This window comes from Orycteropus afer, unplaced genomic scaffold (assembly GCF_000298275.1).
Source record: "Orycteropus afer afer isolate SDZICR_OR568_19922 unplaced genomic scaffold, OryAfe1.0 scaffold00814, whole genome shotgun sequence".
Lineage (NCBI taxonomy): Eukaryota > Metazoa > Chordata > Mammalia > Tubulidentata > Orycteropodidae > Orycteropus > Orycteropus afer.
This window is the reverse complement of record NW_006922401.1, coordinates 721582-732927: the sequence shown is the minus strand read 5'-3', so window position 1 is coordinate 732927 and position 11346 is coordinate 721582.

Sequence of the window (11346 nt, the reverse complement as noted above, 5' to 3'; positions counted from 1 at the left end):
TTACATCTGTCATTTTAAGCCTGCATTCACTATTAATTAGGTCTTTATCTTCTGGAATTTGTATGAATATGGTATAACTGCAGCAATGGCTGTTAGACTACTGTTTTTTGAGAAAATATCAGGAAGCTTTAAATGTTAATTTGACAGCTCACTAGACTACAGATAAAATCACAAACTAAACCAACAAGACTAAGGGTTCTTTTGTCATTCTAGCTCAACTTACTGAAGAAAATAGCATAAGACAAAAGTCAAGAAGGAAATTTTCAAGTGACTTATTAACAAATCTACATCAGATGTGTAATTGTATAGAATTCTATGGTGATGTGCAGAGGGAGAAATGATTGATTCTTGGGGTGGAGAATAAATCTCCAATAACATAAAGAAAAACACAAAACACAAAATCTCATATATGAGACAAAATATGTCCTTCTAAGCAGAGAATACAGTAGTATTCCTAGGGAAACACTGGTTTCCTTCTGTTATTTCTTTTCTTTTATGTGACATTTCATCATTTTCTAGAAATATCATTCTTTTACTTTTCCTCCATAATAAACCCCCCAAAATGTTAATGTTTCAATATTTCATTTATTTAAGACATAATTGATATTTTATGGGGGGCAGAGAATAGAATATTTCTTGCTGATAAAATTAGATGTAGGTTTTGTAATGTGCAACTTGAATACATGTAATTTATAAGTAACCTCTGTATAAATGTTGTAATATAAATTGTGGTAAATGTACAATTTTATTGGTGAAAGTGTCCATGGAATGTGGAGAAAGCTTCTCTTTATGTGCCCAGCAGGTTAAGTAGCGTTTTGAGAATATATTGTTCCCATTGTAAAGCTCTTTAAACCATATTTGATTTATTGTGTAGAATAACTTCTTAACTTATAACTGTTAGAGTTTACTAAATGAAATTTCAAATTGATTAGGATTATGTTTTTATCTTTGTGTTTGTTTACAGTGTTAAAAGTGTTTTGGAGACTATTGGTTTTCTAGGTTCCTGTGAATCCTAATGAAGAACTAATGATAATGATCATGTATATGTGTTAATATTATTGTTGTTATTGTTGTTGTTAACTTTATATGCCTGGGGAAGATAAAGAAACCCAGAATGACAAAATCAGTGCTTCCAGTAGATGTTAGAAGGTTGTTTTTTTCCCTCTCAAACAACTTGCAAATATTATGCAAGTGAGATTTTTTTCATTGTATTTTAGTTATGCCACATGTTTCAGTGTAAGACTTACATACAGAAATAAAATTTTAAAATCTTAACAAAGAAAATCTGAGGGTTATTGAGTAATAAGACAGGTATATGAATTTTTACCATCTAAGATAATGGAAATCAGAACAAGAAACCAAGTTAGGTATTTGAGAATTTTCTTTGACAGTATGATTTATTGAGTTAGAAGGAAGGCTCTTGAATCCTCATATTGAAAAATTTGTGAAGTGTTTATACCTTTCCTAGAGATATAGGAATGAACAAACATGCTTTCATTGCCCTTTCTAACTCTGATTCTAGAATCAGACTTAGATTGTGTTTAACATATTTGATAACTGGGCACCATCTTCTGGTTTATACCAGAGATGCTTTCAATGGAAGCAGGCTAGAAGTAGCCAAAGAGACAAAGGGTGTAAGCCCAGTTATTATCCCCAATGAATTCTCTTTCTAAGCTTCCACTAAGCCTGGCCTTGGAGACGTGTTACTTCCAGGACTTCAGAGCTGATGAGATCTTTCTCATCACATTGCAGATTCTTTCTTTAAATGGATGGACAAGAGTTACAGATTTACAAAGCCCATAGGGGGCAGTTCTGGTGTGCAAACAACGTAGTCTGGGAATTGCAGGAGCTTTTACTTTAACATATATATATATATATATATATATATATATATATATATATGTAATGCCTTGGGGAAAAAAGAAAGATCTGATTTGGTTTGAAAAAGACCTCTGTTGAATGATTTGTATGATAATTATATGTTCACTCTGAGTGGCTTTCCAATTTGTTGCTATATTCAATTACATTGTGATTATTATTTTTTTAACTATATCATTAATATGACACATTTCTAAATATGTATTCAAACACTGTGTAACTTCTACACTAAGTACAAACAAATTCTTTTCTCATACTTCCTTATCTTCAAGTTTTAACTAAAATTGTGTGAGTGTATTAAAAACTAACTTTTACATAGAATACAAACAATGTAACAGAATTAGAGAGTACACTTTTGTGTAATCTCATCTAGTTACTTAACATTTTTTAGTCATGTAAATTTGAATAGGAAAAAAAATGGTTGTTAAATGGTTAGTGCTATTGTGTAATGGTGAAAGTTATGATGACCTTTGCCTTCGCAAATAAATATTTGTTGCACACTTTCATCAAACTGTAAATAAATAGTCATGAAAAAAATAACAAATTAGACAGTCCTTAAAATGTAATCATGTTCCACATACAAAACCCTTTTCAGTCTTGGGAAAATTAAGTGTATAATTAAAAAAAAAATCCATTGTCATCAAGATTCTGGATCATAGAGTAGAACTGCCTCATAGGGTTTCCAAGGCTGTAATCTTTATGGAAGCAGACTGCCACATCTTTCTTCCATGGATTGGCTGGTGGATTTGAACCACTGACATTTTGGTTAGCAACAGAGCACTTAATCACTGTATCCCCAGGACTCCACCATATGCATATGTCAGCATTAGTTTTCTTGTTGCTTTTATTAAGGTTGAATGTATATTTATCTTCCAATATACATTAAGAAACTTTTTTTATATTCTTCTGATTTATATTTTTTTCTGTCTGATTATAATTTCTTAACTTTCATAATTTTTTTTCAAATGTAATATATATAGTTTGTTTAGATAAAATTTTTATCATGATCATTAGACACTAATTTGGCTATTTCCAACTGGCTTGTTTGGCCTAAAAAATCATGGAAGTGGGAGAAGTTGAACTATATCCCTATAGGAACCTTGTATATATTACATGCCAATTAAAACACCAGACCAATTTTATGGAGAAGGCTTAATATATTCATCCATAGTAGCTTTCTTATACTAATTACTTATGTGCTTTCAGTAAATATGATTTAAAAAAGCAGTGAAAAATTACAACAGAAAGTGTAGTGATGAAAAAGCTGCTCAAAAAATGTGTGTGCACATAAAAAAAGAAGGCATTTGTTTAGTGATTGTATGTGATACTTTTATGTAAAATTTATTATATACCTGCATAAAATATTTGTAATTTTATGAAATAATGTATTTATGTTTGTATTTTGGAAGGCTCTTCCTCTGTGACATCATACAGCATCTGAAAGTGAACGATATTCCAAAGTAGCTCTAACCATGCTTTGGAAGTGAGAAGGTTGGATATCGTCTGGCCTAGGATGGCAGTATGTAGTCCAGTGGCAAATGTGTATTAATTATTGTATTTAATGTTCTGTCTTGCATGCTTTCTTATTATTATATGTATTAATAAAGTAGTTATGAGACATGAAGGTGCAATTTTAATGTCTTTGTTTATTCAAAAGTCAAAGATTTTATTTCATTTTAAGTTTTTAAATTTTGATTTTTAAATTTCTATAAATTAAAAAACACAGTTCTAAGAGTTAGCTTATTTTTTTGTTTACTTTAATTTTGTCTTTCATATGTCCTTCAACTGTACATTATTTAAATCACTTTTCAAAATTGACCAACAATATTGTAGTGTTCTAGAACATTGATTTTAGGCCTTCCAAGACAAATTTGAAGGATATTGCCTTATTTAGTGTAAAAGCAACCTTAGGATTTCCATGTACAAATCTAGGAGATCTAAGTGAAATAAATTTCTGGGAAATGTTTATAATATTCATGAAAATCAGTAACTTCACCCCTGGGTTAATTTTCACATTAAGTACATGTAGAGAATCTCAGTATACTGAAACTTCTCAAATTGCACACTCTCATTGAGTACTCAGTTGCATTTAGCATTTTTTATTGTCCCTAGTAGTCCTTGTCTTCTTTCTTTGCTTACCCAACTTTTCATTATTGTGCTATTAATCTCTTCATTCTCAGCAAGTTGTGTTTAGGAAGGAGTAAGAAAAAAAAAATTCAAGTCAAGCTAAATTTTAACTTCTGGAAAGAGGATATTGGAGTTTGATGCTAAGTACAATGTATGTACAGGGTAATTTGTGTTATTTTTCATTCTGACTCTAGTTACTTGGGAAAACCCACAAGCTGCAGTGGGTAATGCATGGAGCAGAGCAGGAATCTACAAATTACATAAAAATCATCACAAAAAAACTTGGCAGGGATTCTAGAAGCCTTTAAAAAGAAAATGATGAATACATACTTGTGAATGGGGAAAAGTGTCCTAAACTTCCTTCTGAGGAGTGGCTGGTGGGTTTGAAATGCCAGCCTTCTGGCTAGCAGTCAAATGCCTTAGGCACTACGCTACCAGAACTCCCAATGAATAAGGAGGATGTTAAAATTTTCTTCTAATATTTCAATAAATAGAAATATGAGTGAGCTAACATTTAGTTTAATTAAACACATTGATCATGTTGGCAGAACAAGTCACAATGATGACCTAAGATTTGACTGACATGATGATAATTGCTTAAAAAACAAATAAACAAACAAAAAACTCTGAAGCAGGCAAATTGGTTCAGGATTTAATTTCTTTATTTTGAGTCACAAACTCCAAATTCACTTCAAGTGTTTATGAATCAATATCCATATAAAGACAACTGAAATTTAACCTATGCATTGGCTTCATTCATATCTTATCAATCTTATAAAGTTAACTGGAGAAAACATAAGCAAAAAGTAAAAAGGAAGAAAACAATAAATGAGAGTTTAATCCTATCAACTTAAGTATCTCTAGGATCCATTCATAAAATATTTAAGAACAGTTTTAGATAAACAGAAAAATTGAGAATGTAGTATAGAATTTCTCATATACTTCCACTCCACAATCAGCGTACAGGCCAAAGAGGCAAGGAAGCCACATCTTCTGACCTCCTCTAACCTCACAAGAGGAAGACAGAATCACCATTAGTAGCCCAAGGTCCTGTGAGGTCAGACATGCTGCCTCCCTCCAGCCCTTTCATCAACCCTTCCTCCTGTAGCACCCACCACCTCTTTGCTGGTTCGATACTTTATTACATTTAGTCCTTATGTTTCCTTAAGTTCTTGGCTGTGACAGTTTCACAGACTTTCCTTATTTTTTATGACTTTAATAGTTTTTTGTAAGAGTACTAATCAGGTATGTTGTGGAATTTCAATAAGGATTTGTCCATTTTTTTCCCTCATGATTAGATTAGGTTTGTGGGTTTGGGGGAGGAAGACCATAGAGGTAAGTGTCATTCTCATTTAAGTAGATACAGTATACATTATAGTATACTTTTGTTTAACCTACAAAAGTTAATGTCTGAAATCATCTTACTTTCTGTTAGGGTGTTTCTCTTCATTACTGTAGCAAAGATTCACAATTTTTAACTGTTTGGTGTGCCATGGCTCAAAACATCCATATAGCATGCCTTTCCTGGGCTTGAAGTCCCAGGAACAACAGAGGCTATGGCCCTACCCAAATCTTCCTGTCCACCACACAGATTACTCCCTTAGCATTTCCTTTCAATTAGTCAATTTCTAATAAGGTAATTTAGACTAAATTATTTATACAAAATAATGTGCGACCCTTCCCATATTTGTTAAGTAGCAAGTGAGTACTTTGGTGATACTCTGCTAATAATGAAAATTTCTGATATAACAGCAAATAAAGAGCAAAAGTATCTAGTCATACAGAGACCAAATACAATATAATATAAGTAAATTTTAATTGTTTCTGAAGTTGAGGATGAAAGTTGATACATTCTAACTTGTTTTATTTGTTTTGAAGTTATGAATACATGTGGATAAAGTGATCATTATGTGATAGATTGATGTTTTCAAGGTCATGCTTATTACAGGACATTTGCTAGATATTGCCAAGGGAGAGATGCTGTTTAATATTCATCTAATGACAGAAAATCATTGGCCCTTTCCTAACTCCTCCTAGTTTTATACTTAAAAAAAAATGGCTCCATGACATCACATATATCAGGTTAAAAACATTTATTATCAAACAATACACTCAATGTGGGAGATAAAAGTGACTTTTTATAAATTAATTGAAAAAAAGTCATGAGTTTCCATTTAGAATGCTTCTGTAAGAATAGTTTGAATTTCATTGATATATAGGTGGACAGACTAAATGATTAGGTATGCAGGGAGGAGTGTGCCTATGACCATGTATAGGGTTGGCAGACAATGTTTCTACAGGTGTATTTGTATGTTCTGTAAGAATTTCCAGGTGTATAGTAGAGCTGACAAGGGACAAGATTATAGTCACTTCTTGGCCACAGCCAGCTACCCAGAGGGAGAGAGTAGTTGGACCCTTGTCTCGGGACCATGGTCTCATTGAACATCAAGCTGAATTGGCATAATATACTACACAAAAACATTGTTCCACATCCTACTTTGGCATGTAGTGACGGGAATCTTAAAAGCTTGCAAACGGCCAACTAGATGCAATGATGGGTTTTTCCTCTTCCAGAGCAAAGAAGAATGAAGAAAACTGAAGACACATGGACAGAATTAGTCCAAGGGACTGGTACACCATGCAATCCTCAGCCTATATGACTATGAGACCAGAGGAATAAGATGGTGGCTGGCTACCACTATGAACCACTCGGAGGGGGTGCTATGTAGAAGATCCTGGATAGAGTGGGAGATCAGTGCATAACAAAACTCAAAATCATTTAAAAACAAAATAAAAAAAGGACCCAATTTTCTGGTCTGATAGAGCCTGGTGGAACCCCTGAGACTATGGCTCCTAACTGCCTTTCAGGTATGGAACTGAACCCAGTCCTGTGGCTGTCAGCCAAACAAATGACAGGCATATGAGCTAAACATTTACATTAGGTAAATAAATTCCTTGGATAGATCAATCATGGGAGGATAGAAGGGCTGTGTATGCACAGGAGAAAGCTCAGGGGGCAGGAATGCATGGTGGGAAGGACACAGGGAAGAGGTGGCTATGAGGAGGAAGTGGGAAGAGAGCTGTCACATTATGGGAAGCTGTAGTCAATGTCATGAGACAACATATGTGTGAATTGCTGTATGGAAAATGAATTTGTTCTGCAAACTTTCACCCAAAACAAATTACAATTAAAAAAAAAAAAAAGAAAAAAATAGTTCAAACTTGTACAGTGAACTACACTGCAATTTGCCAAGGTAAATTTTTCCACTGCATTATTTTTTTCATAAAAATAGAAAAAAATAAAACAATTAGCAAATTACATGTTTGAGTGCTTTTTAGGTCCAAAGATGGTAATGTGTGTCACTGTGTATTTTTCTTTGAAAGCATTCTTATGGTCAAACACAATGAAACTAAGACTCTATGTTATACCCTGCTTGTCTCACTACCAAAAATCATTTATCTACAGATTTAAGTTCAGTTACATGCTTAGAACATTTGTTTAAAGGATCAAAAATTAACTTCCTGATTAATTTTCATTTACTCAGTTGTGACTGATAAATCATCAATAGAATTTTCAGTACATACAAGGCTGTTTATTACCCACGACTGACTTGGAAAGAAGTTGGACTTTCAGCATTCAGAGTAAGGATCTCTGGTGTACAAAGTATTTGCCAGACACACAATTGGAAGAAGCATTCAATCATCCTAATATGTTTATCTGGGTGTGCTATTGAACAACTGAAGAAATATAGGGAATTAGTAGACTTTTTATTTAGAAAATCTTATTATGTCTGTTTGGATGAAAAAATGTCACACTGGCATTCACAGTTGAAGATTTAGCAATACATGTTGATAATTCACCAAGGAATATTTTTGAAGTTCAAATAATGGGGAAAAAAATATTGAAATGTCCTATCCAATAACTACAGTACAAAATCAGGCCTGATGAGGTATGTTTCATTTCATGTTCTGGATAATCTCTCAGGATCTAATATCATGTCAGTTTAAATTCCAGTTTTTCCACTTGAGAGCTAGATTGCCATGAGCAAAATTTTAACCCTCTGAACTTCCATTATTTTATTTGTAAAATAAACTAATATTTGGTTTATTTTGAGAAATAATGGGAATATGTTATTTATGCACCTTTATTGTAGAAGGAAGAACTAGGAGTGAAGAAGGAAGTGAGAAATAGTTTTTTCTGGAGCAACAACTATGTGTAACCCACCTCAGATGGATACCACCTTTTCCTATTCAATGCAAAGTGAGACCAAGAAATATGAACTACCTACCCACTGCTGTGGAGTCAGATCCAACTCATAGCGACCCCTCCTTGGGTTTCTGAGGTGGTATCACTACCAAAATAGATTGTGCAACCTTCCTTCTGAGAAGTGGCTGGTGGATAAGAACCACTAGCCTTCTGGTTAGCAGTCAAATGCCTTAGGCACTATGCCACAAAAGAGACGAAGAAAAATTAACTACTGAGTCCCAATTTAACTTTAGAGAGCATACCTAGGCCATGGGATACTTGAAATCTCACCAACCTAGAGACTGCTACTGTTGGCCACTTAAGAACAAAAAGGCCTCTCACTACAAAGGCATTGAGGGAATGCTTATGGGGCTATTTCAAACACCTAACTTGGCCATGGCATCACATGATGGCTAGAGTTTTATGCCTTTGATGTTATTAGTGGGGAAGGAAGCAGCCAAGGAAATAACCTAGGGAAACAAGTATTTAGGGAGTGAGGTAAGAGACAGGGATGGAAATTAAAAAGCAGACCTGAAAGAAACAGAAAGAAAAAAAATATTCATGCTTTTAATAGGTATTTAATGAGTGCCTATAAGATGCCAAGCACTGTTATAGGCACTGAGAATAAAATGGTGAGAAGAAAAATAGGATTTCTGCTCACATGGAACTTATGATCCAGTGATATACACAGAACAGGCAATAAACAAGAAGACATACATTTATAAAAGAATTACTATTAGTGTTCCATATGCATATGGAACATAAAACAAGATGATACAATAGAGGCTGACAGTAACAAGGACAAAACAATTTTTTCTAGGATGTGTATCAAGTAAGATGCTTTTAGCTCCAGAGAACAGAAAATCTGACTCAAATATTTTCAAAATGATAAAAAAAAAAAGCATTATGTTATTTTTCACAATATCCTGAGGCTAGGAAGTTTTGGATATGGTACATATAGTCTCTGACTTACTTCTCTACAATTCCCTTTGATTTTCCCATCATTCTGTGTTGGAAGTTTCTAACAGCTGAAGTTTCAATGTCATACTTATACTTCCAGAGAATGAAGAAGATCTTTCCCAAGAGACTCTCAGATTACGTATTTTCACATTTTCATGGGCAAAATGAGGTCAAATGCCCCTTCCAAACCAACCACTCTTAAAGTGAATGGGATTGGCATGAGTGACTTAGACTAGATGGAATACATTTCCAAAACCAAACTCCCTGCTGTGGAGTTGGATCCGACTCATAGCGACCCCTCCTTGGGTTTCTGAGGCAATATCTCTATGGAAATAGATTGGCCAACCTTCCTTCTGAGGAGTGACTGGTGGGTTTGAATCGCCAGGAGGAATGTATATCAACAAAGTGTAAGCAGTTGATTCTGTTAAATTAAATTTCATCTCAAGTGGACCTTAAAGCTGAATTACATTCATACTATTTTAGTTTATTTCCTCTCCTACTCATCTAGATGATTAGTTCACTTATTCTCAACTGACAATTGTGCTTCCTTTTTTCAATGAGAAAATTAGAGCAACTTGAATAGCATTTCCATAGTCTCCTACCATCAATGCTTACGTCCAAATACCTGCATCTGTGACCATAATATAATATTCTCTCTCTTTCTTTCTCTCTCCTGTTAGTATTGATGAATTGTTCAAACCCATAGTTAATGTCAGGCATTGCACATGTGTGCCAGATCCAATATTCTTTTGCATATGTAAGCACATTGCTTCAACAATCTTCCCCTCACTATCCTGCATCATTAATTTTACCCTTTCTACTGTATCATTATCATCAGCATATAAATGTGCAATTATTTTTGCTATTTTAAAAATTCTGTTTTGACCCCATTTAATCCTCCATTTACTATCCTCTTTCTATCTTTCTTCTTATAACAAAACTCTTTTGAGAGAGCTCTTTCTATTCAATATGTGTAATAATCACTTGAACACACACAATCAGGCATTTGTCTCCACATTTCTACCAAAATTGCCCTTACCAAGGTAACTAATCATGTGTTCTTTAAAGACAATAGTGAATTCTCCAGCTCACCTTAATTAAACTTTCAGGAACATTTTAGATAGTTGCTAAGATTTTTATCTTGAAAAACTCTCTTTACTAAGCTTATAAGTTACCACATATGTTTAGTTTTCCTCCTAGTGATCTAGCTGTTCCATATCTATAAATTATGCTGAGCTCTCATCATCTCCTCCAGATTTCTTTTCCTTCATGCACTTTTTGAGATATAATTCATAGACCATAAAATTCACACTTCTAAAGTAAATAACTCAATGTTTTTCAGATTTCAAAAGTTGTGCAGCCAACTCCACCATTTAATTCTGAAACATATCCATCACCCGAAAAAGAAACTGCATTTACTCATCTGTCAGTTTGTCTACTGTGGTAGTTGCATATTGCTGTGATGTTGGAAGCTTTGCCACCAATATTTCAAATTCCAGCAGGGTCACCCATGGTGGATCAGTATCAGCAGCACTTCAGACTAAGACAGTCTGGGAAGAAGGATCTGGTTATCCACTCTCTCTCTCTCTTTTTTTAATCTCCAGTGAAAATCTTATGATTATCAGTGAAACATTTTCTGCTTTAGGGAAGAAAGATGAGCCTCTCAGGTGAGAAGGCTCTCAAAATATTATTGGAGAAAAGATGCTTCTTCAAAATAGAGTAATTCTTGATGACATGGACAGAAGAGGTTTTTAGGAACTTCATTTTCTGATGTGGCACAACTCAAAATGAAAAGATACAGCTACAAACATCCATTATTAATTGGAACATGGAATGGACAAAGTATGAAATGAAGAAAATTGGAAGTTGTCAAAATAAAATTAATACTCAAAGATTGATATCCTAAGCATTAGTGAACTCAAATGGACTAGTATTAGCAAGTTTGAATCAGGCAACCAAATGATCTACTATGCTGGGGTTGACAAATGGAAAAGAGATAGCATTTCAAAATCTACTCTGAAGCACAATACTGTTAGTGATCGGTTAATATACACACACCTGCAAGGAAGACCAGTTAATATGACTATCATTCAAACTTACACAGTTATCACTAATCCCAGTGGCAAAGAAATTGA